Below are 9,405 nucleotides of genomic sequence, written 5' to 3'. Positions count from 1 at the left end.
GGACACTGTTCCTAGCTTAGAAGGGCACAAAACTGCAGGGGAAAACCACCTGTTAGAATTTACCCTGTCCAGGGATGTACATCTTATACTGGAGGTAGAGAAAGGAAAAAGCATAAGGGTGGGGGAACTTGTTTTGTCTCTTGTTTCGCCTGAGCATTCGCTGTTTCTCTGCCCCCCATCCTCCTCCCCCACCTCCTCACTTTTTTCTTCCTCTATCCCCTCCTATGAATTCCAGGACTCAGGGCACACCGGTAAAGCAAAGATGCCGGGTGCCCCAGATGGAAATCATAAAGAGTATCTAAATGGCTCCCAGGCGGTATTTTTCTTTGCAAGTTGCTTTAAGTTTGATGGGGCACGTGACAAAGCTTTGTGGAGAGGAAAAAGCCCAAAACCCTGATCTTCTTAATTGCTCAGTGCCAGGAAACAAAAGACTTCAAGGGGGAACGGACTAGAAGAAAAAAAAAAGGAAAATAAAAAGAAAAAAAGGGGAGTGTGTGGGAAAAAAATAGGCTGCTGGTGAATAGGTAATTCACAAAGATTTCCTGTCCAGTCCCTGGTTGTTCCTGGTATGCCCAGTATGCCCTGCTCCTCCAAACCTGCAGGACAAAGTCCCTATCAACATGACATAAAACCAGAATGAAAAGATCAATTAAAGGAGAGGACAGAATTGCATGGGAGAGTCAATGAAGCCCTTCGCCACAATGAAAGGAAAACTTTGCAGACTTCATTCCAACTCTGTGTTTTTCCTGTCACAAGGAAATGCTACTGCAACAGCATTTATTTGCAAGTTTGGGTAAAGGTGAAAAATGTGACTAGTTCCCAGTGTAGTTTCTTGAGCAGAGAGAGGCTGTAAACCCTGTCTTCTGCTAACCTGTAGGCTTTAATTATACAAACAGAAAAGGTAATAAAGTTATAAATTCTTCTTCCTTTTCCCTTCATGCTCTCTCCCACCCTCTGCAGTATGACAGGTTCCCATGGCAGCTAAACCCTCACTCACACAGCCAAACATGGCACCTTGGAGTAGGCTTCTGCTTTCCTAGATTTAATACAAAGTATTATCCAATCCTTCATTATATCTCCATTTTGGGTTCTTAATGCAGCTGGAATTTTATTACGCTGCATATAATTCACATTTTGTACTTTAAAGTGTTTTATATCCTTATTTGGTTTGGAAACTTGGAAATCTACTTTCCTCTTTTCTAAGAGATATCAGGGTGCCTAATAGTCCATAGGCATTAGCGATTAGGAGAATTAGTGATTATGAGTTCTTTCAGCTTCTTTCAGAGAACAGCTTCCAGCCTATTTCCTTCAATTATTAGGAAAACTGAGTTTACACAATAGAGGATCTGTACTAGTTTTGCCTGACCTTTAATCTTCGTTGCTGACCTTGCCTCTTTCAATGATTTCTGACACAGACTCCAGTTATTCTGCCACTGGTAGACTTCATTATACTGTCCCTTAAAACAGGTGGGATTCATGTTCAGATTAATAAATTTGTTATATAAATCCCTTTCACAGGTCCCTCCAAGACCCCATTACGCTACGAATCTTATTGATGAATAGCAAGGCATTTTCCTCTACACTAAAAGAAAAATGCCGAAAGACTGGTTTTGTGCAGTTTAAGAAGCAGTGCTTTGAAAAACAAGGCCCACAAGATTTAATGCAATCTTCCCATCTTTCCTGGATTTTTGGTTCATTGTAAAATCTCGGTATCAGCTTTCTAACGCAGCTGGGCTTTTATTGGAATTTCTGTATAGAGTCTTCTCTGACTTCTTTATAGGTGTGTATAATAGCTTAAATGGAGCTTTAATAAAAGCATTCTGGAGGAGATATTTTCCATTATGGGAAGTTTTCATACACCTTCCAGAAGAGTGTCACCATTCCTTTACGAACTAATTATAACAGTTGCTCGGAAACAGTCATACTTACAAAACTTTCAAGGTGCTCAGAATAAATGAACACAAGATCCTCTCTACAATTCACTGAGTTCATCTGGCAGAAAAAAAAGTCTCATCCAGGTAGGAATTTATTAGTCTCCCAGGCCTTCAAGGCCATGGATATGGCATGGAAAGTCAATGCAGTACCTAATTTATTACAATTCACTAACGAGAACTGAGACATGGGAAACAAATCACTACCAATTTCGATATAGGACATGACACCTTTTTGTGTCCCTTTTCAGTACCTCCTACAGCAGAGCACTTCCCAAGCACAATGACACAAAACCCACTGGAAGCCTGCTAGACAATCAACCAGACAAGAAAGGTTTCGCTTTCCCATAGTCCTAAAAGAAATTGCTTACTTATATATACTTATTCTATAATTGAAACAAAGTCATTAAAGCAGTTACAGGACAAAGAATCAAACTAAATACTGTTTCTTGCAGTCTATTTTCTTTGCATTCCTACTTTGTATTAGTTACAGGAAATTAGAAGCCAGACCACCTTCATTTCTAAAGCACAGGTTAAATTAATTATGTTTACAAAGCCTAGTCTGGCCAGAATAAATAGCTGTGACAAGAGTAATCTTGATACATAAACCCACCAATACACTAACAACACAGGAGGTTTGTGGGCTGGTCTTACAAACCATCCAACAGCCACAGATCTCTGATGCATAGCTCTGGACCCAGCTGCTGCTTCTTCAGGCACATTTCATGACAAAATGTCAATCTTGTAAAGTCTCAGAAAAAAACCCAAAAAACCAAAGCTCCTCAAACCCCAACACGGTGTTTAGAAGCATGACACTTTTTCCTTTCTAAAAGACATTTTTTAAAAAACATATTCCAAAAAATCTGTTAGAAGGAAAATACTGACTTGTTAAAAAACAAACTCAAAATGTATAAATAGGACTAGGATATACCACTTCACCTTAAAACCTAAACTTATGTGATTCCTGTAGTCCAACAGAGCCCTAGTACATTCCTGAGTCTTAGTCCATTCCCAAGCCTTAATGCTGTGCTGCAAAGCAAAGCTACATATGAACAGTTGGTAGAATGAGTCCTCAAACTACTCAGACTGACACTTGGCCAATTGCTCCTTTATTTTTTTATTTATGCTAGCACGTAAACAGTCCAACCCTGAGCTGCCCTGGATGGACCCAGAGGAGAACCAGTTGTGGTAGCAACTGCCTGTGGCCCAGAGTGCTGCTGCAAAGATCTCCTCAGATCCAGATCTCTTGCATCCTTGTCCAGAGAGCAGGAAGCTCAAGGCATCATGCCATTGTTGAGTCTGGAAACGCAGCTGCCAGAATAAAGACAACTTAAAAAGCATGACAGCTTGGAAGCAGCTGTTTCTTTCAAAGAAACATCTCCAAGTACTTAAATTTTAGTGCAATTTAGCTTTTAAAATTTATGAAAAAAGTAGTTTCTGCTAGCTGTGATTCCTAGGTAAATGCATAGCTTGGAGTCAATGACAGGTAGAAACAGTGAAGACATTTGCAGTTAATTAACTAGGCAATCCAGTTTCACTGCCTATATAATTTTAATTGCTTTAGCTATGCTAGTCTATCACTGTGGATTATTCCTTGACATTAATTTTCCTCTTCTCTTTGTTGCCAGTCCTAAGAAAATACTTGGTAAGAACATACAGGAGTAGGAAACCCACTGCCAGAACAAACCTTGCATACTCATTCCACATCAGAGAACCAGAGAGAAATAACACACTTCAGCTGCTAGAAGCTCTTGGGGATTGCCATGAGAATTTCAGGCTTGAGGACTTTCTTGTCCACCTAAGAACTTCCAGATATAGCCTCAAAGAACACTTTTCTTACCAGAGGACAGAAAAAGCAATAGAAGAGAGTTATATTTTAGACCATCTAACTTGTTATTAGGATATGAAGAGGTCCTTCTGAGAAGTCTCATTACCGTGAGGTGCTCATCAAATTATTCCTGACGTTCATATTTTCAGCCCCTTGAATGAGATATAAGGAAGAAGAATTAAAAAAAAAAAATAGCAGTCACACTAAATGTGTTTTCTGCACCCCAACCACAGATCACCTTTTCTATGTATGCTCTCTGTGCTGGATGCCTGAGGGAACATATAGAAGTGTGACCAATGGCTGTACATTACCTTGCAGAAAATAATGGCTCAGAGGTTTTCCTTCCTGAAATGATTAGTTAAAAAAAAAACCAAAAGCCCTCCCACTTTTTAACAAGAATTTTCAGAAGAAGAGAAGTAGCAGGTATTTTTATATAGCACCACACTTTGCAAAGATCCCAGTGGGCTCTGTGAACCTGTCTCTGATGAGGGATAACAAGAAGGACAAATGAGAGACCCGGTGATGTGACATGTCCCTTGGGAGCAGGAAGTGTTTGTACCCACTGGAGCTCTGGGGAGAACTTCTATGTAGGAGAATGTAATAACTGAAACTGGAACTTGTCCAGCCACTAGAAATTAATACCATTAATCTTAAAAAAAATCCCATAGCACTTTTCTTAATGAAGACAAATTCTTTGAACTAGGTTTAAACACAAAGATTTTCGCTAGAAATGTGGGAAGGTGCAAAAAATTGAAAAGAAGAGTTGATTACACAGAAGGTGTTGAATTTGTAGGATATGATGCCTTTGGGAAGCACAGTAATAAACAATCACCATGTGCAAAAGATTGTGAAAGGAAGTAATTTACCATCAACAAAAGTCACTGTAAACCAAGCCATTGTGCAGATCAAACAGGAACCCTCTGCTTTGTATTTCCTGGCTGCAGACAAGCAGATGTTGCAGCAACCTTTTATCTGTATCACACTTCCAAACCACTATGCCCAAGTCTACCCCAGATTATTTAGTGATTATAACTATCAGTCTGCCTTGACTGTGGCATAAGCCATCAAAACATTCAGTAAAACTTTAAACTTGCATGTTTTCTCATGAATTAATGCAACATGAGCATCACCTCTTGGCAGTGAAGCTGTTCAGCAAAGCAACTACCTTTCACAGCTTCCACCTCAGTGTGCCAGGTTTTTAGGAACCCAGTGTGGAGTGGTTAAAATTCTCCCTCAGACCTTGTGAGATGGCAACCCCGGGGCTACAGACCCCATCAACCAGGGGAGCACCTGCTAGTTACACACCTGACTGTTATTGTCCTTTGCTCTTCTATCCCTCGGGAATTACCGACGATATCCAGGGAGTCCATGGTGGCACAAGGGATGATGTCGATTTCTATAGGTTTTTGGTAAGATAATTAAAGAAACGTTGAAGAAAGCATTGCTAAACAAAGCACCAAGAGTTCTTTGAGAAGTCTGTTTTTAGGGAAACATTTTAAGTGGTTTTTAGGCAAGTGGATTTGGCCTAGCAATTGAGAGTAATTTGAACACCTGGAAAATGCAACATTTAATTGAGCCGCTACTGACTGTGTGTCATGGCCTGCTTTATGTTTCACCAGAACCCCAGGAGAGGCCTGCTCATGTGTGGTCTCATTAGCAGATTGACTGCTTCTGCTCCCTGTTTTATTGCTCATCTCTTCCCATGGGAACCTCTTGCTGTTTGAAGAGCTCCAGAGAGTTTGGTGATTTTCAAAGACAAGAGCATTCTTTACCTTGGTAGCCCCTACTCTTTGTGATGAGGAGTATTGAAGGAAAAGTTTTTCTTTGCAACTCCAGTTGTATGTTTCTCTGTGAATTTTAGGATCAATTAAGTCCATGCTATCGAGTTATTAAGTGTTTGGGACAGACCAGCTGCAGACTTATAAGCAGTTCCCTTAGAATAGGTATAAATATATTTTTAATTTCATGCTGGCAAAGATCCCAACTGGTACCTTCCTAATCACTGCCTGGTGCAAATTGCCTTGGATGTTTGCCATTCAGAATTTTAGCCAGAGAACAAATAAACTGGTGGGACTTCAAAACTGACAGCCTGATATGTGTCTGACACTCTTCTGGATTTGGAAAACTGTTAAGTTACAGGAAAAGAGGCTTTGAATACCTGGTTGAGCCAGATAATTTTTATGCGTCCGTTTCAAATCAGTTGCCTGAAGAGCTCTCCGGGCCTTTGGTGAAAGTAGGTAATAAAACTTTAAAAATGGGGAAAATTTTTGACAGATGTAAGATACATTTTTGAAATTATAAACAGTGAGCGAAGACAGCAGCCACATGTCAATTCCAGCCCACATAAAAGATTAGCAAAATTTTTCACTGAAGAACGACAGCATACTTACTAACAAAATCGCAAGAAAGTTGATTTCACTCACTGATCTCTCACTTTACCAGATTACTTCTGTGATTAATACAGGCAACTGTTAATTTTCATTTTCTCTGGAAGCATTAGTCACTCTGCACTACTATGGTTGAATGTTGGCACATAATATCGACCACATTCAATCAATATGGACTGTATTAATTGGAGTGAACAGTACACAGATAATGGACGCTGAAATATTGGTCATCATTAATGAAAGATGTTGATAACAAGGCCTTCCACAGATTGGCTGAGATGCGAAGCATTTAACATGGGATTTATTAGTGATCTGAACTAAAGTGTAGAATTCTGCAGGTAAATACTGCAGGTAGTTGGATAATAAACTGGGTCACTAACAAACACCAAGCAGGGATGGCAGCTAAAATGGTAATTCAATATATATGAGCTTTACTGGATTTCAGTCAAAATCTGAAGAGGGTACAGGTCATTTGCAGTCTGGTGCTTAAACTGAAAGCTGGGCATCAAAAGCAAAATTGTTCAATAAAGGAAAAGAAACACAGCAACAGGATACCACAGAATTATATTTATGTTGTACATTTGTCTTCACATTGCAACATCCACATTGTTCATTTTGTGACAAGTATTTCTAACAATTTTGAATACATATTTACTGTATAATACATTTTACCAAGAGGCACTTCCAGTAATTCTGGCAAAAAGGAGCTTCATTATAGTGTCTAACTTACAAAACAGTAAAAATAAATAATGTTTATCTAAAAGATTTTTTCCTGTACAGAATCTATTTTGTACAAAACATTTATCAGCCATTAACTAAATCACTTAACAAATACTTGTGAAGAGAATATATTAAGTATTGCTACATGTATCGAGTGCAAGATACTAGTGAAAGGAAAAGAATTATTCTGTTTATGAAAATCACCTAAAAATACAAGGCCTTGTTCCTGAAGTGTTTAGAAAGGAGAAGCTTGGTTACAACAATATTGACAATATATAAATATAAATTAACGTATGTAGTACTTAGTGAAAAGAACACTGTGTTAAAAACTGGTGTGTACAAATCCTAAACAAGATGGCACTTTTCTGCATTGCCACTTTGGCTGGCAGTTATTTTTTAAAATATTGCTTCAAAAGAATTATAAAGGTACACAAAACCCCTTTTCAAATAGAGCCGTATAAAATTACACTTCCCCCACCTTTTCCTCACCTTCTGAAGTGAAAAAAAAAAAATCGAGGAGGGATTAAATTTGAAGAACATGGGTGATTTGTGGAAACTTGCTACTAGAGCTGAGTCTGAATAAGCATCATTAAAACAATTTTGTCTGAGGTGCGGTGCCCAGGCCAGGAGCCTCACAGGATAGGATGTAAGGTGACCAAACTCCTCAGTGTTTTTCGAAGTAAAAAAACTTTGGCTGGCCTGTGGTCAATTTTAAACTACAAATTTTGTATAATTTGGACCTAAAGTCTGGTGGGGGTCAAGTGCTTCAATTATATTGGCACACCCAAAACTTTCATTCAGAAAGGGTTTTGATCTTGCTAGGTTAATTTCTTGATTACTTTACCGAAATGGGATTTTGAAATTTTTTTATCACATCTTCTACATGATATACATACTTCATATTGTTACCCAGATGGCCAAACTGTACTGGAAAACAATCACTTTTGGAAGGTATTTCTTCCACAACTGGAGGCAAAGGTTACAAAATGTGTTTCTGTAGGAAAATGTCCAAGATGTTCTTTAATCAAAAGCACTAAAAAGAAAAAAAAACTGCCACCCGTCAGTGAAAATGTTAATCTGTTAATCAAACATAACCTACAGTATGAATCACGGCTTTTTTAAAAGTGAACTTAAATTACTTTCCATCATGCAAACATCTTATATCGATTACTCAAGAAAAAAAGACTTAACTTTAGAAAAGTAATGACCAAATGTACGCTGACATGATTGAAATATTGAAAATATCATCAACACCACATAGGAGTTATTAATGTTGTCTTTGATCTTTTGGGATACCATCTGCAGTATCAAGGTTTACAAACATCTAAAAATCAACATTTTGCATTCAAATACAGATTTTCATTGTGTGTCAGGATCAGGCAGGAATTTTGAAAAGGAAAGACAGCTTTAACAGACAGCAGGCTTTCTACCTAAAGCAGTATGTACACACATGGCAAACCCCTCACTGTTTTCTCTCTGATCAGATCACAGAGCCTTTTTATTTCTTTTTTATGAAAGCATGGGGGCAAAATGACTTGTGTCAGGGGAGAAAAAAAACACCACCACCAAAACCCCCAGAACTCAATCTCCTTTAAATAAATACTTAGAAGCAAAGATCAATTGCTGATTCACATTAATTGTTTTTAAGTGTTCGCTGTGGTAAAGGAAGACCAGCTGAAAACTAGAGCATCCAAGCCTGAGGGCTGTAGCCGTGAGCAAACCACGGTAAGGTGGTATAGAGATGGATTACATTTCTCTAAGGTATTTCTCAAGCTATTTTGACAACAACCCTATGAAATTCGGCATTTGTTCTTTACCTGCCCCCCCAGTTCCTCCCCCCATGCCGGGCTGCCCCGTTCCGTCTGGGAATCCAGGCCATTTGTAAGCCAACAGTGCAAGCACAGCTCCCTCTGCAAGCCCAAGGAGAAGCCATCTAACACACACCTGCCTCACCAGGCCTGCAGCACACTCTGTATTTCGCTTATTTGATCTGATTTCTGCGGTTTTGAATCAGGAGAAGAGAATTCCATCACAAAAGGACACGTGGTCTGCAGCTGTGGCAAAGGCCTTCATACCTGCTCTTACGCTTCCACACAGAAAACAGAATTATTTGGGTTTCCCAGCTAATTTGCTGCTTGGATACATCCCTTTCTATACCTGCAGATTTCAGTGGTGCTCCTTGGTGCACACAGATCCCATATATCATCCATGGCAGAACAAGTCTCATCTGTTGCCCCATTCCCACACCTTGGACATACTACACACATGGCTTTGGAAGTAAGAAACAACTGGCACAGACTAGCCATCTGAAAAGCTCAAATGAAATAAATATGCTCTTCTTCTTCCTCCCCTAGCACGAAGCAAAGTTTTCCTTAATGAGGGAGAATTAAACAACTTCAGTCAAAAATTCTTCTTGGTTTACCATATCCTTGAGGTTGGCAGTGCACAACCAAGGCCAGCTGGCTTTACCCAAACTCATCAGCTCCCAGAAGAAGCAGTTTTACACGTGCAAGCACTCAGGGGGAATTTTTGCATACCC

Source organism: Corapipo altera, unplaced genomic scaffold, assembly GCF_003945725.1.
Source record: "Corapipo altera isolate COAL_440 unplaced genomic scaffold, ASM394572v1 1, whole genome shotgun sequence".
In the NCBI taxonomy this organism is placed as follows: domain Eukaryota; kingdom Metazoa; phylum Chordata; class Aves; order Passeriformes; family Pipridae; genus Corapipo; species Corapipo altera.
Note: the sequence above shows the minus strand (reverse complement) of the source record.